The sequence below is a fragment of the Neofelis nebulosa genome, chromosome 11 (assembly GCF_028018385.1).
Source record: "Neofelis nebulosa isolate mNeoNeb1 chromosome 11, mNeoNeb1.pri, whole genome shotgun sequence".
NCBI lineage: Eukaryota > Metazoa > Chordata > Mammalia > Carnivora > Felidae > Neofelis > Neofelis nebulosa.
In genome coordinates, this window is record NC_080792.1 from 7747487 (window position 1) to 7774776 (window position 27290).

Below are 27290 nucleotides of genomic sequence, written 5' to 3' on the forward strand. Positions count from 1 at the left end.
CATACGCCAGGTCTTTCCAGGAAGAAACAAAACCTAGACACTATAAAGACAAAACTGTGTGATTTGACTACATAAAATAGCAAGTTTTCACTGTGCAAAACAATATTACCTAAATGTCAAAACACAAGTGACAACCTGAGAATGTTTTTGCAACATATATAAAAGAGGGTAAAGTCCTTACTATTTAAAAAGTGTTTATGCAAATCGGTAAGAAAAATACCAGCCACCTAATTAGACACACATGGGCAATTTTCAGACAGGAAATGCAGATTGTCTTTAAGCTTTTGTAAATAGGCTCAACCTCACTAATGATTAATGAAATGCAAATAAAATATACTTTTAACCCAACAACTATCAAATTGATAAAAATGAAAACATTTTGTAATCTTTGTGTATTAATGCGGGTATGGGCACACAGCCCCTCTAAATGCATTGTGGGCAAGAAAAACTACAGCTTTGATGGCAGATAGTCTGACAATATTTTCCATAATCAAACTTACAAGTATACCCACACTTACCTAGGCATTTATCCTACACATCTACTCACACCGGTACAAAGATCTTCATGGCATCATAAGTTGTAATAACAAAAAAACTGGAAACCTGAATGTCCATCAGAGGAGGCTGAATAAATAAATCTTGGAACAGAATGCCAATATTTGGGGGGGGGGGTAGAATTACGCCAATATGGACAAATTTTTGCAACACATTTCATTGGAAAAATGTGCAGAATAAAGAATATCACACACCCCCATTTTGTGTTTAAAAAAACAGATACAGGGGTGCCTGGGTGGCTCAGTCAGTTGAGCGTCTGACTTCAGCTCAGGTCATGATCTCACAGCTTGTGAATTCAAGCCCTGCGTCGGGCTCTGTGCTGACAGCTCAGAGCCTGGAGCCTGCTTTGGATTCTGTGTCTCCCTCTCTCTCTCTCTCTCTCTCTCTGCTCCTCCCCCATTCCTGCTCCGTCTCTCTCCTTTCTCTCAAAAATAAATAAACATTAAAAAAAAAAGAATTTTAAAAAATAATAAAAATAAATAAATAAACAGATGCACACGCTTGTTTTTCATCAGCATGGGTCTGGACGAGTGTGGAAGGCCCTCTGGGCTGCGGGGGGCTGGGGAGCCAGGAGAGGGGAGTGGGGACCCACCGCATCCTACTAACACTCTGGGGCCCTGCCTGGGTACTTTTTCCTGTGTTCCTCTACTACTCTCCCAAAAACTAAAGCTTAACAACTATATTTTAGAAACTTTTTTTAAACCACCTCCGGCGTTCCGCATCTACAACGCGAACCACGTATGCACGGGAACCATGAAGTCACTCTGCCCTGACGCCTAGTTTGTGAACTGCAGGGAACAGGGGTGAAGGGTGGCGAGCCCCGGAAGAGCAGCGCACAGCCTCCAGGGACGGGCCTCATGCTTCCCGGAGGCCGAGGGCGGCCAAGGGCGGGAGGGACGGGCCCAGGCAGCCTGCCAAGCCCCGCACAGGCCGTCTGGGAGGCAACACCTGCTGGGAGACGTGCTGGCGGAGGAAGCAGGGCGCCCCCTGTGGCGCTGAGGGGGCTCTTCAAAGGTTGTACAGAAAACTGGGCCGCTCCAGGCCCGCATTACTGCCCTCAACAAATTCCCTGGTTCTCCTGGAGGAAAGAAAAGGGCCGTGTGGCTCCGGGACAGCTGAGGGCACGCAGGGTGGGGGCCGAGGTGACCCTGCATGGCCCAGCACAGCCCTGGGAAGACACTACAAGCAGCCTCGAGGTGACCAGCAGGGTGTGAGTTTTTTCTATGAGTGTCTCTATTGGGGCAAAACACAAATTCAATGGGTTGCAAATTGATTTTAAAACCACATGATTTTTAAACCACTTAAAAGCAGCAAACAGTGCTGACATTATAGGAATAAATATGCATGACTGCTCAGGAGCTTTTCAAGTATCTTCCAACTTTTTGGTTGTGGATCCCTATTCATAAAAATTTTTGTGAATATGTACCTGCAGTCTATGGATATTCACCTACGTATACATACTTACCACTGTACTCAATATTATGCACGTTATAAAACAGATACAAAGCAGAGTTTTAAAGTTTAAGACGAACTATAAAGATAAACAGCAGTTTGACTATTTTCACACTCACCATTTGGAAGCCATACACAGAAGCTATAAACGGTGCTTCCCACACCCTCAGTGGGTTTTGGGTATATACAGAGACCACCACCTTCAGTGAAATTGTTAAGAAAGCCTAACAATTTTGTAAAATAAATCACTGTGAAATGTGAAATAATTTCTCTTTCCCATCATTAAGAAGGATGGCATCCAGCCCAGCAGACTGCCTGAGTCACAGAAAGTTGGTTTGTCTACTTCTAGTGGAAGGAACATCCCTGTTCCTCTGGAAAGACAGCAACTGTTGGGTGGCCATCAGTTAGTTCTAGACATTTTAGCTTGATCATGAATCCAGAAATCGTGAAGAAATTCTTACTAGAAATTGCTTAGAGGGCTGGAGAGATGCTAAATTGAAGGCCTTTCAGAGTCAAAAATTAGAAGTTTGAATTACCTAAATTTAGGAAATCACAGAAACGAGATTCCTAATCCTCCCTTTGATTGATTTGGCTCTGGAAAGTCTTCCTTCACGTTCTATGGCAACATTCGGATGTGGTTTATAAATATTCCCAGTAAGACCTCATTGATTTCTTTCTCTGAGTAGTGGGGAAAATCATCCAGGATTGGGAAAGTCAAGCTCTCAGTGGCCAAGTTATTTGTGCACCAGAGTCTGGTCTCTGTGATAAATCCTAGTATTATATTCTCAACAGTAAAAACTGTGATCAGTCAGTCGAGGTGACAGATTCAGCCTAGCCCAGAAATTAATATATCCTTAAACCACCTGACATCACAGAATCATCTTTACTGGCTTTATCAGTAACATGAAGAAAAGTTTTTGCCTCAGTGAAAATTTATGTGAATTACTTTTCCATCAGCAAACAATATATTCTGGTATTTTAAAAAATGCCTGTTTCTTCACAAGAAATACTATAAACAGAAACAGCCAATGGCAATGATCTCATCTAATTCACAATTTTCACTATTTCCTTCAGCAGACCAAATTCAACAGTCATGTTGTTGACCACGAACTTATCTTTGAATAAGGACTGTCCTATGGGTGGAGTCCCTTGTTTTTATATATATATCAACACGCTTGTTCACTGAACATATGTCTGCTGCCTTAAAAATCCTATTCCTTCTGATGCTGTTCCTGGCTCCACCATATCTCACAAAGTGATTGTGAGCTAAACAAGCAAAAACTCTTGTATTAGGACTACGTATTTATCCAAAGGGTACAGGAGTGCTGATTTGAAAGGGCACATGCACCCCAATGTTTATAGCAGCTTTATCGGCCAAAGAATGGAAAGAGCCCAATGTCCATGAGCTGATAAATGGATAAAGACCTGGCATACATACGCGTGCGCGCGCGCACACACACACACACACACACACACACTGGAACATTACGGAGTCATCAGAAAGAACGAAATATTGCCATTTACAACAACGTGGATGGAACTAGCGTGTATTATTGCTAAGCAAAATAGTCAGAGAAAGACAAATATCATGATTTCACTCATATGTGAAATGGAAGGTACAAAACAGATGAACATAAATGAAGGGAAGCAAAAATAATATAAAAGCAGAGAGGGAGACAAACCATTAGAGACTCTGAAATACAGAGAACAAACTGCGGGCTGCTGGTGGATGCTGGGTGGGGGGATGGGCTCAATGGGTGATGGGCATTAAGGAGGGAGCTTGTTGGGATGAGCACTGGGGGTTATATGTAAGTGACGAATCACTAAATTCTATTCCTGAAATTATTATTACACTGTATGTTAACTAACTTGGATTTAAATTTTAAAAATAAATAAGAATAAAAATTAAAATTAAAATTAAAAAAAAAACTTCGGCATTATGTATTTTCAGGAAAATGAAAATAAAAGAACAAAAATCACCTGGTGCCCTCCCTTCATCTCCATTTATGGAACACATATGTCAAGAGCTGCTTCATATTTGGCACTTCGGGTCAGGAGATTTGCCCCAGACACAAGCATGTATCTACAAATACACATACAGAACAGTCCTCAATATCCTATGGTATTGGCCCCTGGTGTTATGCACCCTTCAAAAATGGTCTGAATGTCCGAGAATGGAATCTTGCCAATAGCTTGATGATCTCGTTCCTTGGACACAGTGTGTCAATTTTTACAGAAGATGTTGTAAGCATCTTGGTGATCAAATGTATAAGTTGTATCCATTTTCTTTAAGGAATTCACCTTTTCACGATCTGTCTGTCACTTTGGTCACTTCTCTACCATTCGTCCATTTTTAAAACTGAAGTCTTTAATTTGTAGTTATTCCAAAAATCTTCCATTAGTTTACAGAAAAGGTGATAGTGCTTTGTTTTAAAAGGACTCAAAGCTTTGGGGCGCCTGAATAGCTCGTGGGTTTAGGTGTCTCACTTCGGCTCAGGTCATGATCTTGCCATCCGTGAGTTCGAGCCCCCATCCGGCTTTGTGCTGACGTGTGGACCCCGCTGGAGCCTGCTGGAGTCCATTTCGGATGCTCTGTCTCCCTCTCTCCTTCCCCCTCCCCTTTCCCTGTTCATGCTTGCATGCTCTCTCTCTCTCTCAAAAATAAATATTTTTTAAAAAATAAACAAAAGGACTCAAACTTTGACGGGTGATGCCACCCACCACTGTTATTTACGTTTATGTCTTGTCGTATTTCTTAGGTGACATGATCATCTTACTTACCTTTGTAATACATAAACATTTATCACAATACAGTGTACCTAGAAGATCTCAATAAAATTAAAATGGGGCACCTGGGTGGCTCAGTTGGTTGAGTGTCTGACTTTGGCTCAGGTCATGATCTCACGGTTCATGAGTTCGAGCCCCGTGTCAGGCTTTGTGCTGACAGCTCAGAGCCTGCAGCCTGCTTCGGACTCTGTGTCTCCCTCTCTCTTCCCCTCCCCTGCTCATGCTCGTCTCTCTCTCAAAAGTAAATAAACATTTTTTTTTTAATTTTTAATATTAATTGAATCAATAAATTGATTAGTTACGATTGCAAGTTAATTAGGCATTGCAAAAAACTCATTCTTGGTATTGCGAAAAGTGAAAGTAAGTAATTAATGAGAGGTATCCTGGGGTGAAAGAAGGCATTGTGTACATAATTACGATTTATTTATTCATTCAGCCATTCGTGACATAAGACACGTATTGAGTACCTGCTCTCCTGATCCACCACTTACTGGCTGTGAGCTTGGGTGGATCATGTCTCATTTGGGCTCACGCTGTTCTGTCTACCAGGAGAGAGCCTCTAATCTGCCTAGAGAAAACCTAAACGAAAAAAGCTGAAACTCAAGGGAGAGTCAGTGCCAAAAATGCAAAAGACAAAATAATTTTCATGAGCATTATGCAGGTATAGGATGTTATTTTATGATATGTTATAGCATTTGCCAGCAACTAAGTTTGACTCAATCCATAACTTACACCTTGCTGTCCTTAAACAATAAAACCCATTTCCTCCTTAGCCCCACATGGTGTATCTCTGGGGCAGGTGCCTCCCGAATCCTCTTTAAGGTTGTCTTGGAGGTACCAAGGGCTGTAAGTTTCAGTCGCTGCCAAAAATAGATGTTCTCCTTCTACCTAGTGCCTACTTCATTTGACCCATCATTTTGACTCCCAACAATAGCCAACACAGTTGCATACATTTACTGAGGATGTACTATGTGCAAGGAGCATTAAAAGTTAATCCTCAGAGTAATCCTATAACCTTGGCATTTTCATCGTCCCTATTTTAGGGATGAGGAAACTGAGGCTTAATGAGGCTGGGTAATTCATCCAAGTCTTACAACCAGCACACTGCCAGCTTGAGAATCTGAAACCAAATCTATCTGGTTCCAGAGTTTGAAATGCTACACATTCACTTATATTTCCAGTGGTCCCACATATAATAACTCCACTCAGAAGTGCCTTCTTGGTTTGCCCCCAAATATGCATTCTCTCTCCTTTACTGCCTTCTATTACTACCGACCCTGTATTTCAAGATCCAGGGTCTGAATGTTTGTAGTTAGAATCTTCACCAAGAATAGTCCCTATAATGATAATAACCTCTTTTTCATCCAGAGGCTTATTCCAAAAATAATACAGTTTATGGACAAGAGCATTTTTCCTCTATTTCTCTCTCTAGATATTAACGTCTTAAATATCAATGATGATTGCACATTAAGGTGGGAGACGAGAATAGACACAAAGTGCCCCAAAAATGTTGCCTGAGGTGAAATGCACAAGCTGAATGATGATTAGTAAATAAGAAAGTCACATTAAATAGGTTTAATAAAATGTTGATGAGCTCTCTTTCTCCAAAGGTTAATAACCAGTGTTAATAACATTTCCAAGTTGGTATTTCACTGGTACCTCTAAGTTATAAACATGAAACTTACTTCCCAAACTCTGATTCAGTTCATCAACCAGAATCCAGCGCTCCTTAAATTAGTGCCACCTTGTTGCCATGAATGGCAATAAAGAACTTTTACATTAATCATGAACATAAGCTGATCAGGGAATGAATTTCTCCTAAATCATCTTGCTCACAAAAGATGATCTCCTTATGAGAATTATAATTCTATAGAATTATTAGCTGTATTTCTTTTAAGAGAACATCAGCTTCTCCTTCCACACATTTGTGTCTTTGGTACTGAAGAAAGAACGAGATTAATCCTATATTAATCCTGAGAGCTGTAATCCTCTCTTTATTTTCCACTCACTATCAGTGCAGTGTGAGCAGCATTTAAACAATCAAGCTCTCTTGTCTTTGCCAGTGTTTTACGTGCCAAAGAGATTTTCCAAAGGACTCCTATCATCTTAAGATCACACTCACCCGGATCCCTAGAGTCTTCAGAATCAGTCCAAAAAGACAGAAAATTGGATTTCAGAGTGGCTCCCAGCCCTGATCATCGTAAGTTACTGCCAGATTACCTCTGGCATCGTCGGTGGCTGGGGAGTCCCCACTGCCAGGGGCCACTGCCAGCGATGGGTCTAGGCAGAAGCCTCTGCTCCCTCCAGAGCAGGAAATTCCGACTTGGTCTGTCAACTGTAACTGCCAGCAGGCATTTGCTGGAGGCCGAGAGTCTCAAAAGTGCACTAACAGAACCAGAACTGGCAGGGGCCTCCCCTCCATAATTGAATCTGAGCGTGTGGGAATTCACTACTTTGACTCTGGGCTGCAGGCAAGCTTGACCCTCTCCTTCATTCAGGTCTGTCACTGAACCAAAGCTTGTAATTACACCTGGAGTCATGCCAAAGCCCATCTGTCTCCTACAACCGGGAAGGAGATTCCTTTTCATCAGCAGGACCTCTCACCAAACTGACCAGTCCATCACTGTCACCGACTTTTATGATATTATAATGATCATTAGTAAAAACCTGTTTTGGAGAACCTTTTCTACGTAGGATGCTATTCGACACTTTGCCAAAGACCAAAGTTTAGCAAACCTTGTATGAGTCCCAGGGCAATTCTCAGTCAGGCATGCACACACAGGCACCTCCACAAGACCCCTCTGGAGAAAAAAGGAGAAACTGTTGTTTCATTCTACACCACTTAGACAACATTTCAATACAAATTCTTTTTTTTACCCAAAGCAGTCTACATACTCAACGCAATCCCAATCAAAATTGCACCAGCATTCTTCTCCGAGCTAGAACAAACAATCCTAAGATTTGTATGGAACCACAAAAGACCCCGAATAACCAAAGTTATGTTGAAAAAGAAAACCAAAGCAGGGGCATCACAATCCCAGACTTTAGCCTCTACTACAAAGCTGTAATCATCAAGCCAATATGCTATTGGCACAAAAACAGACATATAGATCAATGGAACAGAGAACCCAGAACACAAATGTATGGCCAACTAATCTTTGACAAAGCAGGAAAGAATATCCAATGGAAAAAAAGATCGTCTCTTCAGCAAATGATGGTAGGAAAACTGGACAGCGACATGCAGAAGTGTGAACCTGGACCACTTTCTTACACCATACACAAAAATAAACTCAAAATGGATGCAAGACCCAAATGTGAGACAGGAAACCATCAAAACCCTAGAGGAGAAAACAGGCAACAACTTCTTTGACCCTGGCCACAGCAACTTCTTACTTGACATGTCTCTGGAAGCAAAGGGAAATAAAAGCAAAAATGAACTATTGGGACCTCACCAAGATAAAAAGCTTCTGCACACCAAAGGAAACAATCAGCAAAACTAAAAGGCAGCCGATGGAATAGGAGAAGATATTTGCAAATGACATATCAGATAAAGAACCCAAAATTTATAAAGAACTTACCAAACTCAACACCTGAAAAAAATAAATAATCCAGTGAAAAAATGGGTAAATAAAATGAATAGACACTTTTCCAAAGAATACATCCAGACGGCTAACAGACACATGAAAAGATGCTCAATATCACTCATCATCAGGGAAATACAAATCAAAACCACATTGAGATACCACCTCACACCGGTCAGACTGGCTAAAATTAACTCAGGAAACAACACATGTTGACAAGGATGTGGAGAAACAGGAACCCTCTTCCACTGCTGGTGGGAATGCAAACCAGTACAACCACTCTGGAAAAGAGTATGGAGCTTCCTCAAAAAATTAAAAATAGATCTACCCTACGACCCAGCAATAGCACTGCTAGGAACTGACCCAAGGGATACAGGAGTGCTGATGCATAGGGGCACTTGTACCCCAATGTTTATAGCAGCACTTCCAACAATAGCCAAATTATGGAAAAAGCCTAAATCTCCATCAACTGATGAATAAAGAAGTTGTGGTTTATATACACAATGGAATACTACCTGGCAGTGAGAAAGAATGAAATCATGCCATTCCCAACAATGTGAATGGAACTGAAGGGTATTATGCTAAGTGAAATAAGTCAGTGAGAGAAAGACAGATATCATATGTTTTCACTCACATGTATAACTTGAGAAACTTAAACAGAAGACCATCGAGGAAGGGAAGGGGAAAAAATAGTTACAAACAGAGATGGAGGGAGGCAAACCACAAGAGACTCTTAAATACAGAGAATAAACTGAAGGTTGATGGTGGGGGCATGAGGGAGAGGGAAAATGGATGATGGGCATTGAGGAGGGCACTTGTTGGGATGAGTAGTGGGTGTTGTATTTAAGCGATGAATCACAGGAATCTACCCCCAAAACCAAGAGCACACTGTATACATTGTATGTTAGCTACCTTGACAATATATTGTATTTAAAAATAAAAATAATGATAATAAAATGTAAACAAGCTAAAAAAAACTCTTTTTAAAAAAAAGTTTATTTATTTTAGAGAGAGCACGAGAGTGAGCAGGGAAGGAGCAGAGAGGGAGGGAGAGAGAGAGAACCCCAAGCAGGCTCTGCACTGCCAGCAAGGAGCCCGATGCGGGGCTCAAACTCACGACCTGTGAGATCATGACCTGAGCTGAAATGAGGAGTCAGACACACAACTGACTGAGCCACACAGGCACCCCTAAAAAAATGTTTTTTTTTAGTTTTGAGAGAGAGATAGAGTGCACACAACCGGGGGGAGGGGCAGAGAGAGAGAGAATCCCAAGCAGGCTCTGTACTGTGCAAACTGTGAGATCATGACCTGAGTCAAAACCAGGAGTCAGACACTTAATCAGCTGAGCCACCCAGGCACCCCCTCAATAAAAATTCTTAAGGAAAATTGGAGAAAATGTCTCAATCTGTGAAACAGATTTTACAAATTATCCATGCACATGGTATGCACACCAAGGTATGCATACAAAATCCTAGTTGTCAATCTCCTCTGCTTCACTTTATTCCAACTCTTGTAAAGAACAAAGAGTCCTTGTTTGAACTATAGGAGAATGATTAATGATGAAATGCTTCTGCCTGGTTGGAGAGCTTTCAGGGAAGCAGTCCCTTCCACAACGTGTCCAGGAGCAAATGTCAGCTATCAGCAGCATTTCATGCCCACGGCATCCGGAAGGAGCGCCTTCACCCTCTCCCTGTCCAAACCCCAAACAAACAGCAGTAAATATACAATTAGGCACTTGATCATTTACGAAAAGCTCTACCTCTTACCCGCTGAGGGTACAACTCGGTGTCTTTACAAGTTTTGGCTGAATATATAATTAGCTGCCTTTGACCCACACCTGAGGAAAACTGGACTGAGCCACCTGAGCCCCTCTGAGGGTTGCCCTACCTGGGGAACCCGGAAGTCCCTCCTTTGCCTGCTGACCCCCACTGTTGGAGCTTCAAGGGAGGCATGCCTGAGAGCCCCCATGTATGGGGAGCTTGCCCGCCTGGCAATTAGCCCAGTCACTCCTGATTGGGGAGTGGAGGGGGTGTGGCTGGACCCTAAAGGAGCTCGCTTGAGTGGAGATGACCTCTGCCAGTAATGACTCGGGATCTGGAATTGGTCTCCTTCGTGACTGCGTGCCTGGAGAGGCACGGTGGCCACCCCAGCAGCGTCCTTCCAACCCAATCCAGATCTTCCTTTTCCTTATCTCCTTCCTACACCATGTGCCATTGACCTTAACAGACAAGCCATTCACTGCCTTCCCCTTGCTCCTCACCACCCAGGCTCAACACCCTCCCTTACTCGTGGAAAGGGGGAAGTGCCACACACCGTCTTATCGACCAGAGAAGCAGAAAAGGCAGGGGGGACCAGAGAAGCAGAAAAGGCAGAGCTGCAGGTGAGTTCCTGGTCCGTCACCCGCTGACCTAACGTGTCTGGAAAGACCAAGCAGTTGGGTGTTTCCTTCTGGTTGGTTGCTTGTCTGTGTTCTAAGAAAACCTCATACTAACAGAAGTCATGTGAATATCAAGTCTTTAATTAAGAATGCACGTCGTTCTCCAAGGGGGTACTCCTAATTATACTCTGCATTTTAACACTGATGATCCTTAATCTTTGCTCAGAACAGAGGTTCTCAATCTTGGCTGTAGGACGGAGTCACCTGAGGAGTGTTTAAAACTCCTGATCCCCTGGCCACATACCAGATCAATTAAGTCCAAATCACTGAAGGGGAGCCCCAGGCAGGAAAAGTTTTCAAACCTCCCAGGTGATCTCAACATACAGCCAAAGTTAAGAACCACTAGTTTAGAGGAACCTTCCTTAACAAGTTTTTAATCCTTTTGATTTTAGCAGTTTTATGTATGTTGCAATACATTCATGTAAAAATTATAATGACAATAACTAGTACCCTTTATTAAGAGTTTGTTCCACCGGGAGCATTAGATTAAAGTTAAGTACAACTGGAGCATCTGGGCGGCTCAGTCGGTTAAGCATCCAACTTCAACTCAGGTCATGACCTCACGGTCCTGGGTTCAAGCCCCGCATCGGGCTCTGTGCTGACAGCTCAGAGCCTGGAGCCTGCTTCCCATTCTGTGTCTCCCTCTCTCCCTGCCCCTCCCCTGCTCGCACTCTGTCTCTCTCTCTCAAAAATAAATAAACATTAAAGAATATTTTTTAAAAAGCTAAGTATGATGATTTCAATAAAAATGAATGAAAATAATACACATTAGAAAAACTGATGGCATTTCATGTTTGTAAATATCTATAAACCAACATACTTCAATGCGCATAGAAGACGTTTGGAAGGATAAACATCAGACTTCTAAAAATGATCCCATCTGGGGTACAGAATGCCATAAGAAAGAATGATCTTTTACTCATTTTTTTTTTTTTTTTTTAGAATTCTTCACCTTTAAAATTCTTACAAGGAAGATGTGTTTTGAAATTTAGAAATGCACAATCAGTCAGGAGAATTTCTTTGCAATCCAGGACTTTGAGCTAGAAGTTAGGACTCAGAGTTTGCAAACTAAGGCTTACCCAGTGACCAAATATGGAGACAGCTGGAGTAGTAAAAGATATCCACCCGATTGCTTGAAAGAGCCAGATTCTGGCAGACTAATGCATCTGGACGGCAGATAAATCACTTATTAAAGGCCACCAAATCTACCAATGGAGAATGCACAAGAGTAATTATTTATGGTTATATAGGAGAGCTAACTGAAGTTAAGGGTCGAATATTAAATAATAGATTTCTATTTAAGTAACAGATTTTGACTCTGGCAGAAAGGTGACAGGGAGGGAAGGAAAATAAATAGGACTAGATAAGAGACCAGGCAGCACCAAGATGCAAGAATTCAACATGGCTGCACGGCTGGTGGAAAGTCCAAGGACGCCGGCAGTCTGTGTCACAATTCCAGAACTCATGAGGCAGGTGAGGAGAGCAAGATTCCCACCCACAGTTAACATTCACCACATGGGAGATGGGAAAGTGTCATGAGTCTCCTGACAGCCACCACTCAGCAGGTGGGGGTACAGGAAGCTTTCCTCTGGACCCGGGATCCCAGCTATGGGATAAGCTTGGATGCTCAGAGAAGAAGCATGAATGGAATAAAGTTCCCCTTCTTTTTTAATTTTAATGTACTTTGTAATAAAAACTGCATTTATGTAAGGTATACAACCTGATGTTTTGATATACATACACACAGTGAAATGATTACAACAGTCAAGCTAATTAACATACCCTTCTCCTCACATAGTTCCCTATGTTTGAGAGGGAGAGAGAGAGAGTGTGTGTGTGTGGAGAGCACTTGAGATCTACTCTCTCAGTAAGTTTCCAGTATCCAACACGGTACTATTAACTATATAGTTACCATGCCAGACATCTGTGACAACATGGATGGAGCTGAAGAATGTTATGCTAAGTGAAATGAGCCAGACACAGAAAGACAAATACTGCACGCTCTCACTTGCATGCAGAATCTTAAAAAGTTGAATTCATGGGGCGCCTGGGTGGCTCAGTCGGTTGGGCGACCGACTTCGGCTCAGGTCATGATCTCGCACTCCGTGAGTTCGAGCCCCGCATCGGGCTCTGTGCTGACAGCTCAGAGCCTGAAGCCTGTTTCAGAGTCTATGTCTCCCTCTCTCTCTGACCCTCCCCCGTTCATGCTCTCTCTCTGTCTCAAAAATAAATAAACATTAAAAAAAAATTTTTTTTTAAAAGTTGAATTCATAGGGGCACATGGATGGCTCAGTCAAGTGTCCAACTCTTGGTTTTGGCTCAGGTCATGATCTCATGGTTTGTGAGTTCAAGCCCCATGTCAGGCCTGTGCTGCCAGTGCAAAGCCTACTTGGGATTCTCTCTCTCTCTCTGCCACTCCTCTACTCTCTTTCATTCTCTCTCTCAAAATAAATAAAGGAAAAAAAAGTTGAATTCACAGATATAGAGAGTGGAACAGTGGTTACCAGGGGCAGGGAGGTTGGGAAAATGGGAAGACGTTGGAAGACAGTCAGAGGGTAGAAAGTTGCAGCAGAACAGGATAAATAAGTACTCACTCTTCTTGACCAGAGTTTGGAGAAGGGTCTGAAGCATGTGGGATACTCACAGTACAATCTGCCAGGATTTGGGGGAACAGAGAAGCCAGAAGCTCTAATGATAAAGGCTGAGCTACAAAACAGAAGGAGCACAGGACCTTGGAACCACCCAAAGAGGCCTAGGCCTGATTGCCAGAAAGAAGACTCCAGCAACAAAGCAAGGAACCAAACCATCATGGTGGGCCTTTATATCCTGAGTCTGCATGTGATCTAACATCTCCTAACTTTCCCAAAAGCCAAGGCAGAAGTCACTGATGTATTTCTTGCTTTGTGTAGCTCAGGACAATGGAAGTCTAGAAGCGGGTGAAGGACATTAGTGGACCCAGCTCCCAAAAGCTTGGCATGGCTGAGACCAAAGAGGCAGAGCAATATGGCAAAGCATGGGGCAGTGTTTTTCCAAGGGAAGTTCACTGTCTACCTGCCTTGGTAACACCTGAGATGCTCGCCAAAAAACACCAATTTCTGGACTTCCTTCCAATCCTACTGAGCCAGAATATCAACGTCAACAGAGCAAGGCCAGGAACCTGAATGTTTCATAAGTAACTAGGTGGTGTCATCACCTTTCATTCGCATTGGCTGAAATGGTGGTGGCTCCAAAGAGTTGTCAGATAAGCCTGGGTGAGACTTGCCTTAGCGTCTTACTGCTCACGTGACTCAGACAAGTCACCGAACATCTCCAAGTCTCAGGCCTAATGCCTTCATCATAGGCCCTGGCGTGAAGGAGTCCTCAATAAATTCCATTTGTCACAGTGAGCCAGTGCACAAGTGGCCAGCGCGTGCACACCCCACACCCATTTTCGCCATCTACTTTGACAGAACTCTATACTCCTTCTGATTTCTAGAACACTCTAAAAACTCAAATGGCTTTTAATATCTTCGTGGTTTACGTCATAGATAAATATATACGCATGATTTCAACAAGTCATGCTAATGTAAAGATCCAAAAAAGTTTTTTCTAATAAGGGTCAAGATTAAAGCAACAGAAAACACCCTATTTATTTAACTCACTTCAATCAAAGAAGTAATTCCTTGTTTCTTCCTAGACTGTCTTGAGTAATACTTGAGACCTTCAATAATAACTATGCCATCTTCCATATCATATTCACACATTAACAGTGCACTGATAAGAAATATTAATTTCAGTAATGAACCATTTACTTTTATTGGGGAGGAAAATCTAATTTGTAGTTAAAGTATTCTTCTAAATATGTAGATCAAATGCCTTCTTCTTTCTAAGCATTTGAGGAAAATTATATATATGTGATACTGCAGAAATTTGTTAGAAGTTAATTTTTTGAATATGCAAAAACTAGAACTAATTAGATGCATGAGAATTATAACAATCCAGATGTAGGAAATGTACACGTTTTCTCCATGCATTGATCCAGGGAATGAGGGCATGCAGAAAGAAAGCACAGGGAACTGGAAATTGGGTGGCAAGGTCCTCAAAGCCCTGACCTGGCTCACTTGGGACTGTGCACAAATCACCTTTCCACATCTGATGACTAATTCTGTGTGTCATCTTGTCTCGACCACGGGGTTGCCCAAGAATTTGGTTAAACATTATTTCTGGGTATGTCTGGGAGGGTGTTTGGGGAACGAGACTGGCATTCGAATCTGTAGACTCAGTCTAGCAGATGGCTCTCCCTAATGTGGGTGGGCATGACTCCCTTCCGCTGAGGGTCTGAACAGAGCAAAAAGGCTGAGGAGGGAGAATTCATTCTCTCTGCCTGCTTCGGAGCTGGAACACTGGTCATCTCCTGCCTCGGGACTCAGACTCAGCCTGGGACTATCCTGTCCGTTCTCCTCAGTCTCCAGCTTGACAATTCCTTGTAAGAACTTTACATCATAAATATGTTACTATACCATATTATAACAAGTAATAATTGTAATAAATATATGCGTATTATATATATCCTATAATCACTATCTTCTAGTGATTCCGTTTCTCCAGAGACCACATCTAATAAAACAAGCGTGTGTCCTAATCCATAAAATGAGGACATTGCACCTGTTGTTCTTCAAGATCCCTTTCATTTGCATATTCAGTGGGATGTGAATACGGACCGCTTCTGTGATTCAAAGTTCTTTGGAAAAACAGGGAACTGAAAGTTCAATGTCTTAGTGAAAGCAGTTAGTAATTACGTGACTTTGAGGGAACCATCAGACCTCTCCAATGCTTATCTTCCCAGTAAAATGAGTCTATTATTAAGTAAACGCACATGTATGGTTACAGCTTGCCAGCAACATCCCCTTTTGGTATGGAGAACTCCTTTGTATTTGCCACTTTTGGGGACCTTTCCTTAAATTAGTTAAAGCTTACAGATTTTAAATACAGACTTGGCAAACTGCCCTTCAAAATAGCACAGTGGTTTGAAAATAAGGACAAATATTTCAAATTAATATATTATATATCATTATGCCATAATGATATATAATATATTATATTATACTATAATAACATAATATTATATAATATCAGTATTATGATTGAGTTTTAGCAATTTGTTTTAAAAACATGGATGGATGGGGGCGCCTGGGTGGCGCAGTCGGTTAAGCGTCCGACTTCAGCCAGGTCACGATCTCGCGGTCCGTGAGTTCGAGCCCCGCGTCAGGCTCTGGGCTGATGGCTCGGAGCCTGGAGCCTGTTTCCGATTCTGTGTCTCCCTCTCTCTCTGCCCCTCCCCCGTTCATGCTCTGTCTCTCTCTGTCCCAAAAATAAATAAAAAACGTTGAAAAAAAAAAAAATTTAAAAAAAAATAAAAACATGGATGGATGACTTCTGCTTGGACCCCCCTCTTCACTTGCTCGCGGCCACACATTCTTAAACAAGTAAACACCCACAGCTGCTCACCAGCTTGTGGAGTTGCTCAGAACTTTGCTTCCAGCCGGTGCTGTTCCAGATGACCTATCATAAGACGCGCTGTTCAGAGAGATGCTCCTCTCCGGACCAGTGCAGGAAAGGGCCTTGACCTCTGTGCCACCACCTTGTTTCAGCAATAAGAAGTCATAACTCTTTCCTTCCCTTTTTGGCTAAGAATCCTACTTTTCTTTCCTATTCAGCTTTTATTCAATCAATTATGAATTGAGTGCCATGCACCAGGCACTGCATGAGATACCTCAGTGAATAAAACAGAGCAAGACTTTTGCCCTCTACATGCTGGGGGGGGGGGGGGGGGGAGACAGATAAGAAACATAAATTAAGTAGCATACCACAAGGTGGGTGCTTCAGAGAAAGAAAAAGTAGAACAAGGTAAGGGGGATTAGGAGTACAGGGAGGGAGCCGGTTGGGTGAGGAAGGGATCAGGTGTGTGACCTACTTCCAGACCGTCCCTGGTCCATCAGGAAGTGATGGCCCACCCACACTAGTTGCAGACGGCATATGTTAGCATGTTCTTTTCAACTGTAAAGCATTATAAAAATAAATATATCCATTATAGGGGCGCCTGGGTGGCTCAGTCGGTTAAGCATCTGACTCTTGATTTTGGCTCAGGTCCTGATCTCACAGTTTGGTTCCTAAGTTCAAGCCCCACATCGGGCTCTATGCTGACAGAGCAGAGCCTGCTTGGGTTTCTCTCTCTCCCTCTCTCTCTTTGCCCCCCTCCTTGCTCACGCTCTTTCTCTCTCTCAAAATAAGTTTAAATATATATATCCATTATAATAACCATAATCATCTAACTTAAATATTGGCACAAAAAAATAACTAGAGGTCTCTCTCTCCCTCTCTCTCTTACACACACACACCCTTCCAGTCCATTCCCGTTACCAGACTTCTTTGCCCACAGTATTATTCGATGTCACCTGTCACCTCTGAGGAAGCAGTTCTGTGAGTGTTCTGTTTCCTATATTCAACACAGCCTGCAGCTCTCACCTTCTCCCCATCCCTTCTGAGGCCAACATCTCTGCGGTGAGTAGCCCATGATCAAGTATGCAAAATCACTTTCAGACTATTATGGGGAGGTTTTTACAGCCCCCCAAAGCCAAGTGGGGCTCCCTTTTATAAACTGATTTTTCATGTAAGCTTCGGTAGGACTTCTGCTCAGTCTGGATAGATAATTGGGAACTGGAAATATTTAGGATGGTTTTTTTTTTTTTTTCATAACATTCAGGGAAAATGATCATTTTTTCCATCCCTAAACTAATGATGATTTTTGCCATAAGCATTGTGCTTCTCCTACGTGATTTAGCCGATTTCTTCAATAATGTTTCTTTTACCTGCTAGGTTGGCTGTGCCATCATTTCCTGGAACACCTGATTGCCTGGCTCACATTTCAGCCATGTCTCCCTTGAACTTGCTGATTGCTCAGATCCCTGATTCTCCCAGCTTCTTTCCTTTTTGGTGCATTTTCAACTTCAGAGACTTTGAACTTTCCTCTCCTTCTGAAGTGGCCATAACCTGTTATATGTAACAGCATTAATGCTGACATGGATAAAGAATTAGCCCTGAGGCTGGCAAAAGTCCTGGAGTTCCGAAATCCCCACTAATAAGACTGCCCTGCAGTTAAACAGCTATAACAAACAGTAATAGCCTATCCACATCCATTATATAGCAGGATGCCCGCTGCTTTATTGACTGGCAGAAAACAATTCCCATTTCATGAAACAATAAAAATTAAATTGAGTGTAAACTCTCCCAAGGTCACTGCCTCTAACCTTCTAACATCAGCAATGAGGGCTGTAAACCCCACCGTGTACCATTTGGTCCAGAAGATGCCAGAACATTGGTTCCCGTGCTGCATGTGCGGCACCCCACGGGTGGGGCTGGGTGCCGCCTCCCACAGGCAGTGTTGTCAGGAAATGACAGGAACGCTCCTTCCTACCCCAAGTCTGGCAGACGCCTTCCTCACAGCACTTGCTGCCTGCCTGGCCCATCGAGTGACGAGGCCCGGGCACGTGTCATCTTGAGAGGTATCTCGGGCAGCCTCCACTCTTGGGGACAGAAGGAGTGACAGCTCCAGGACTTACTGGCCCATCAATGTGACCGCCAGCCTCGGGGACCGCCCCAGGTCACCCATCCTCCCCTGGTTACCCAAACACCTGCCAACGAGAATTCAGCAAGACTCTGACAACTGACCACCCGATCGCCACCAGTGTCTCTAGCGTGAAGGCCTTCGCAGACATACGAGCATGGGGCAAATGCTGAGTAGGTCCCAAGACGAAAAGGGAAGCCGAAAGGTGATCTAGCCCAATTCCCTCCTTTCCAGAAGTGCCACCAAAACTCTCCCAGTTAAAAGTAGCAGAATAATAAACGCATGGGGAGATGCTCTGATAAGATCAACTAGGACATTCGCTGAAACTCCTAGAGAAATGAGAACATGCTTTTTCGTAAAAACTCCCAAGCTGATCCTAAAATGTATGTTTTTATAATGCAAAGGACCTAACACAGCCAAAACAATTCTGACAAAGAGGAACACACTTGGGGGAGACTCACACGACCCAATTCCACAACGACCACGAAGTCATAGTAAACGTAACAGGTGGTACCAGCATAAAGGACAGGCCCATAGACCAGCGGAGGAAAACCAAGAAATCCAGAATGAAACTCTACGTTAGCAGTCCATTGGTGCTGGGACCAATGATTAGCCACGTGTGAACACACAAACAAAACCTGACACCTTCACCACTCACCACACATAAAAATTAATTCAGAATAGATACGTCTAGCTATGAGAGAAAAAACCATAAAACCTTCAATGAGGCAACATAAGAAAAACTTGTTGTGATCCTGGGTTGAGTAAAAAGTTTTCAAATACAACACCAGAAGCACGATTCATAAAAGAATAAATTAACCAACTGTGCTTTATCAAAGTTAAAAACTCTTGCACTTGGAAAAGATACTGCTAAGAAAATGAAAGGCAAGCCACAAACGGGAAAAATACTCGCAAATCATCTGGCAAAGGAATTACATCCAAAATAGAAAACTCATAAGTCAATACTAAGAAGATAATTCAACTTTTTAAACGGGCAAAAGATCTGAACAGACATTTCACAACAGAAGATACGTAAGATTTACATTTACTAACAATTACTGAATTATATGTTTATAATGGGTGAATATTATGTTATATAAGTAATATCTCAGCGAAACTGTTTAATATAAAACACAATCTAAAATCTCTATATGTGGCATGTCACAAATATTACATGCGACTATGAGTTTCAAAACTAATAAAAGACAATATTTCCAAAATATTACCAGTGATTACCTCTTTTTGTGGGATTATGGGTGATTATTACTCTCCTCATTATCTGTGTTTTTAAAGTATTCTATATAAAGCATATACTCCTTTTATAATCAGAAAAACAGAAGGTTCTTTTTAAGGAAAATATGATGCCCACTAAAGGTAGTACCAAGAAATAGGAATGTGACAACTCCTTCTAAAATAGGTTCTAATATGTCATAACACTGATTTTAGTAATCAGTCCTACATGTTGGTATAATACCAGTTCCTAAAAATGTATTAAGAATCAACTTGCCATGGGGCGCCTGGGTGGCTCAGTTGGTTGAGCATCTGACTTCGGCTCAGGTCATGATCTCACAGTTCACGAGTTCGAGCCCCACGTCAGACTCTGTGCTGACACCTCAGAGCCTGGAGCCTGCTTCGGATTCTGTGTCTCCCTCTCTCTCTCTGCCCCTCCTCTGCTCTCTCTCTCTCTCTCAAAAATAAAAAAATAAAATAAAATAAATAAAAAAGAATTGCCTTGCCAAGAGTGCCTCTCACCCTTGCTACAAAACGACCTCTCTGAGTGCAGCATGGACGGACTATCACCCATCCCGGCCTGCCCTTTTCATGCCTCTCATGATTCTGCTCTTGCCACAGGATCCCTCCCATCTCCCCTGCTCTTGGGGGTTCATCCCATTGGTCACTTCCACACAGATCCCTCTGGATTTTATCACAGAAGCAAAGAGGAACTTTGCTGCTCTCCTGGGGCCACCCCTACAAAGAGAGCCTCTGGTTAACAGCAGTGCACCCGGCTACTGAGAGAAGGGAATCAGGAGGCCACCTGGCTGCTGGGGGCTGACAGGGGACAGACAGTGAGGCTCACCACTGCTGCCCCTGCGCAGTCCTCACCACCCCCCGCGCATCCCCACCTCTTCCCCCTCCCACTGCAGGGCCTTGGGCCTGAGCCGCCGAATCCTGAGACCTTCCTGGCTTGGAGGGAGGCCAAATGGAGCGAAAAGAGTGTGCTAATCTCTCATGTGAGGACATGCCTCCTCACGACACGCCATGTTGGGACAGCGATTATTTTGAGCTGAAGGTACATAAGAAATAGTAGATGCAAGGAGAGACTTTCTTGGAACTGTCCTTCTCTGCCTAAAGACAGATCCCCGAAAGGAACCCAGTGATCAAAACTCCCCTCCCTGGGGCACCTGGGTGGTTGTTGGTTCAGTGTTGGACTCTTGATTTCAGCTCAGGTCATGATCTCACAGTTCGTGAGTTTGAGCCCCAGCCTCGCCGGACATGGAGCCTGCTTGGGATTCTCTCTGTCTCTGTCTCTCTCTCTCTCTCTCTCCCTCTCTCTCTCTCTCTCTCTCTCTGCCCCTTTTGTGCTCATGCTCTCTCTCAAAAACAAACATAAAAAAATTAATATTAAAAATTGATTAATAGATTCATATACCCTTTCTCATGTGAATTTGTCTGCTCTTAGCTTATTTCACAGCCCCAGCTACCAAACCTAGGAGGGGAGAGGGAAGTGCTTCCTTCCCCACGTGAGCCAGAGCAGAAACCCAGAGACAGCCGCGTCCTCCCGCGGCTCCCAGGCTGCTTCCTCGCGCACAGGCAAGATCTCTTTGCCACGGTCACTCTTCACCGTCCCATCCTGCCTGCCCGGGGCCAAGGCACACAGTACACGCGCACCCCTCAGACCACTGACTCCATCAGCTGAACAAATCGCCACCAGAGAGGAATGTCAAAGACGCTGGCTGCGTGTCAAAGCGAGTGACAATTTTAATGCCGTGGGAGAACCTTGTTTCTCTGGCTGATGTTACTTTGGTTTGCGGTGTGAAGGGAGGTGTGAATGGAAGGTAAACTGACCCTGCCCCACGCGAGGCTCAGCCAGACCCACAAGAGCCCCTCCACCTGGACAACTTTGTTTGCTTTCCGTCTTGGCAAGCTTCTAGCAAAAGAAGTGAAGGCCAGTCCCCAACTCCAGTGCTAGAATAAACAGATAGTGCTGTTTCCAAAGGGAAATAGTCACCTCCACAGAAACTGCAGGCACAACAATCGCTAGTCCCCGGGGAAGGGGAGGACCGGAAAACAGAGCACAGGGTTTGCATTTCTGCGGCAGCCGTGTGGATGAAACGAATCCTTAGTGGCCTGTAACAGTGCTTTGACCATCCGCCTTTCCTCACAGACCCACAGAACTACAGCAGCATCCCAGGTAGAGGAGCATTCCCACTAACCCACGGTGGCTTTCCGCTGCCCGGGCGCAGAAAGAAGGACAAGGGAACAGTGCCGGTGACCTTACTGCTTATCACTTCACCGAGTCACAGTCCACGAAGCAGTGGTGACACGTATCCCCAGCAGCGATGGGCACGCCCACACTATGAGTGTTTTGTAAAAATAACAAACAAAATAGAAAAAGTTTATAATTAAGAGTGGAAAAGCATCACCACAATGTTCTAGAGAGGATGCTAAATGAGGCTCCATAAAAACCTTGATGCAAACCCTGAATTTTCACCTGCTGGCCGCGTGATATGGATCCAGTCGCTAAGCTACCGAACCCACCCTTCTTCATCTGAAAAAGGTTATAAACTCTCTTCCTCCAAAGCATACGGTGTTGTCATAAGGATGAAGTGATGAATACAATACAAATACTGGGTTACTAAAAAGTGCCACACAGATGTATTACATTTTATGTTGAATATATTTTTTCATGAGTTTTCCAAAAGGATGAACAGAAGAAAACTCTCACAGCTCTTACTGCCTGCATTGCTTCATACCTTCCCCAGTACTAATGTACCTGGTGATTCATTACTGCTGATGAAGATTGAACCTGGAATTTTCATACTGAAACATTAAACTTTCACAAATGATGGCATTTTCAAAAAAGAGTCTGGCAGTGTTCGTATGCTAATAATAGACATTCTGAGCTGTGTCTATTCACTAAAGTAAAAATTTCCAAGACAACAAGCTGAGAATCCTTTACTCATTTGTAAGTTCTTAGTACCATTGAGCAACTATCTGAAAATTCATTAGGATAAAGTTCAAGGGTTAATATGTTCAGGATCTCCTAATTTGTTAACTAGGAATAATATACTAAAAACAAGTTGCCCTAATCCTTCAATTTATTAAATGGATATCCTGCACTACCTTAATAAGGAGTTGTCATTTTAAATTAAGAGTAGATTGAAAAGAATTGACATTAATCTGCCTCATTCAGCCACATTCTTAACTTTTCTGAGAACAAAAAAAAATTAATTATCTCTAGCTTTTTCCATCATGAGAAATTTTGACACTTTAAACATGACCTATCACATAAATCAATAGTGCGAGGCCTATGTCCGGTCAAAACTATCAATCATAGCATTTATTTTGTGTATTCTCAGTTTTTTAAATTGTCCTCCCCTTTTTCATATTAAGCCACTCCCCACGATCGGCACTTTCTGACCATCTTGGTCTCATAAACCCATTCCCCCAAACCCCCTGAAAATGCTGTTGGGCATCCCAGTTGCTGCATTTTTTTAAATTTTTTTTTCAAGTTTATGTATTTATTTTGGGGAGAGAGAGAGAGAGAATCATTGCAAGTTGGGGAGGGGCAGAGAGAGAATCCCAAGCAGGCTCTATGCTGTCAGTGCAGAGCCTGACACGGGGCTCGATCTCACGAACCACGAGATCATGACCTGAGCCGAAATCAAGAGTCAGACACTTAACCGACTGAGCCACCCAGGCGCCACTCCCCCAGTTGCTGTATTTTAAAAGAAGAGGCAAAGTGAGGGCCCTAATTAGCACGAGGAATGATGACAGGAACACTCCCATCATAAGCAGAAGACCCTCACTGCATTAGTCAGGGTTCTCCAGAGAAACAGAACCAATAGATCTATACAGATCTATTTACAAAGGAGAGTTATTACAGAAGTTAGTCACGGGGTTAAGGAAGGTGAGACGTCCCCCAATCTGCTGTGTGCCAGCTGGAGACCTAGAAGAACCAGTGGTATAATTCATCTGAGTCCGAAGGCCAGAGAAGCGGGGAGATGATGGTATAAATTCCAATATGAGTCCAAGGGCCTGAGAACCAAGAGGGCTGAGGGCTGATGTCCAAGGGCAGGAGAAGATGTATGTCCCAGCTTAACAGAGTGAATTTACCCTGCCACTCGGGCACTCAACAATTAAACGATATGCGTCTGCATTACGAGACATCTGCACAAGAACACTCAGAAATAACGTTTCACCAGCTATCTGGGCATCCCTTAGCCCCGTCCAGTGGACACACCAAGTTCACCATGACCGTCGGTTGCAAGGAGAGGTCCAATGTCCCCATAGCGATGACGCCTTGTAGCCACATGCCTGAGCTCACTCTAAAACGCCACTAACTAATCTGGTGATGGTAAATAAAGCTCTCCAGGTTTTAGTTTATCTGAGCTTACTTATCTACGAAAATATCTAATTCTGGAGGGAAGCCATGGGGCTACTGGGTGCAATTATGTGACTTATTATTTCACAAAGAACTAAAAGTGAGGAAAGCAGTATTTCAGCCAATATCTGTCAGTTCTTCCACAATATCCACACTTGACTAAATTGGGTCAAATACCTTCCCAATTTTTTGTTTGATTTTTAATTCATGTGGTTTATCACTCACATTTTTATTTTATTTCCAACTCAGATTAATCCTTGACTTTATGAAAACCAAATGAATTCAGGAAGAGGAATTAACAAAATTGCTTAATTCTATTCCACAAGGAATAGGTCTGTTCTTGACAGTTTATCCTGAACTCCTTTATCCAAAACTCCTTGAAACAGGACCCATGGCATTCGTTTCTCACCCATGTCATAAATAGTACCTTACGATGAAGACTTCGGAAAATAATGGGCTGAGTAATGTAACTTCCATTCCAAAATGAAACAGCCCAAACCCTTTAAGAAAATGAGCAATCACGATAGGAAGCTGTCAATTTTAAAATAAAAAAATAAAAAGCAAGGGGAGAGGAGGCTATAAATTTGACCTCTTCACAACAGGCTATATTCTTTTCTTTTTAGCTTTTTTGCATGGCCTAAAATATTTACAGAATAATAGCCATGTGTTTTGTAAGAGTGCTTCTTCCCTTTTCCACAAATGAGTAAAAAAGTTCACGACCTTTACATTTGTATGTTTACAGGGGTACCTGGGTGGCTCAGTGGGTGGAGCATCCGACTTCCGCTCAGGTCATGATCTCGTGGTTCCTGAGTTCAAGGCCCGCGACAGGCTCTGTGCTGACAGCTCAGAGCCTGAAACCTGCTTCGGATTCTATGTCTCCCTCTCTCTCTACTCCTCCCCTGTTCATGCCCTGTCTGTCTCTGTCTCTCTCTCTCTCTCTCTCTCTCTCTCACTCAAAAGTTTAAAAAAAAAAAAAAAAACCCACACATTTAAATTTGTATGTTGACTCAGCTGAACGGGAAGAGTCAGGAGCTGTGCCCAGGGGATGCCTGCACTCCGGAGGAACTCAGGAAAAGACGATGCCCTTGGCTTTCTCCTTCCCACGCCCCGCCCACCTGCCCACCAGCACGCATGCTGTCCTACCTTAGACAAGAACATGGACTTTCCAGGAAGGGGGATCAGTAGGAGTTCCACCGGCCACGTCCTGCTCTGGAGATGACCGTCACAAAGGGAAGACTTGGCCAAACCAGTCACACGAATTTAAAAATGTCTCAAATGCTTTTTAAACCAGGCCTGGTGGGGCAGCTGGGTGGCTTCGGTTAACGCCATGTGATCTCGGGTCCCGATCTCCTGGTTTGTGAGTTGGAGCCCCGCTTCGGGCTCTGTGCTGACGGCCCATTTAAAACACAAAAACGAAAACAAAGCACCACCAGACCTCGCGTGGACCTGCGCGGCGAGGCTCCTTCCCGCTGACCTGGGAGGTGGTGCCGGCGCCAGTGTGACCACGCCGGGCCCCCGCCACTGTTGCTCAGGGAAGCCACCGTGCAGACGCCGTGACGGCGCAGGGACACGGCCGCCGGTGCCTCGTCTCACCGTGCGTGCACGCAGAGTGGCAACGAGCGGAGCTCAAGGGTGTGGACCGGAGCGGAGCGTGGGCTCCCGCGCTCATCCGCGCCGAGCCTGAGGCCTCGCGCCCGGCGGCCCAGGCGACAGCCTGACCGGGACTTCGCGGGGGCCCTGCAGCACCTGCGGCACCGCGTGCCGGGAGGGGAACGGCGGCGGCGGCCCCTCCGCACGGCCGGCTCCGGGTGGGGGCTGCGGGTGCGGGGCGCCGGGTGCCGGGTGCCGGGCTCCGGCCGCGGCCCAGCCCCACGCCGCGGCGGCGCTGCGCTTCCTGCGCGCCTCCCGAGGACGGAGCAGGCGCGGGGCTGCCCCGGGCGCCTGCGGGGGGGGGGGGGGGGGGGGGCGGGGGAGGGAGGCGGGGAGACTCGGGGGAGGGGCACCTCGCGCCTCAACCCCGAGCCCGGAGCCCCGCCCCGCGCTGCACCTGCCGAGCAGGAGGCAGCTGCCGCCGCCGCTAGGCCTGTACCCTCGCAGGCCCCGACGGGGTCGCGCTCGCTACTGCCGGTTACTGCCAGGCGCGGAGCAGCCTGCACAGGCCCGAGCCCGGGGCCTCCTCTCCCGCCTGGCTGCCGGGTAACTGCGCCCCCGGCCAGAGGGGAATGGGCCTCCGGGGATGGGATGGGACCGGGCCTCCAGGAGGGTGTGGAGGACGTGACCGGAGACAGGCACTGCTGCAGGGTTAGGCCCTCGACTGAGCAGACCCGACCACGCTCCACCACCACCACCGCCACCGCCCAGTCAGGCCACGTGGGTTCAAGGCCGCGCTATGGGTCTTCGTAGGTGGACCAGTCTGTTATTGCCCCCCATGATGAGGGGTACCGAGGCTGTTGTCATGGTGGACGATTACCTTCAGGAGACAAAGCATGTTTGGGGTGCTAACATCAATCCCCACGGTCTTGGGTTGATTTCGAGACCTAGAAAGGGTTTGGGTTTGGTTTTGGTTTGTTCTGCTTCTTTTGGCTAGAGCCAGCCACAGTGATCCCAGCAGGTTCTGAGGGCCTGCAGCCTCCACGACGGCTAAAATATAGTCTGTGATGGGCACTGCTCGCTTTGGGTCAGGCCGGGTCACTAACGGGGCCTGGTGGTCCAACCTGGCTAATCACTGCTAGGAGGGAAACTGAGGCATGAAGTAGATACCCGGGTTTGGGGAGGTACAGGCTTAGCCCAGGCCCCTGATACCCCCACCCTGAGCTGTGGAGGTGTGCAGGCAGGCGGGAACCAAGTAGCCCGAGGTGAATCACAGCCCACATCCCTTCCAGGGTGCTGCTCCCTTCTCTCATGTCCTGAAGGGCCTGGGAGCTTGTTCTTCAGAGGGTGCTGGGCCCAAAGTGGCCAAGGTCAGGTGTTCTCGCCCAAATGGCCTGGTTGCAGGGCCCTTACTTAGGACAGGGGAGTCTCCTTTTCCTTAGCTCTGGATTTGTTACTGTTTTGATTGTACACTGGGCAGGGCGGGCGGGGGGGAATCAAACTTCTAGATTTTTTTAACTGCCATTCTTTGGTACCTGCACAGACTAATAGTAAATAAAATTTCTTGCAATTATATGGCAAAAAAGATAACTGTGATACCAGCTTATATCTTTGCACACAGCCCTTAAACATAGGATCAAACAAGAGAGCAAACATAGGCAAAGGCCTGAAGACAGGTCG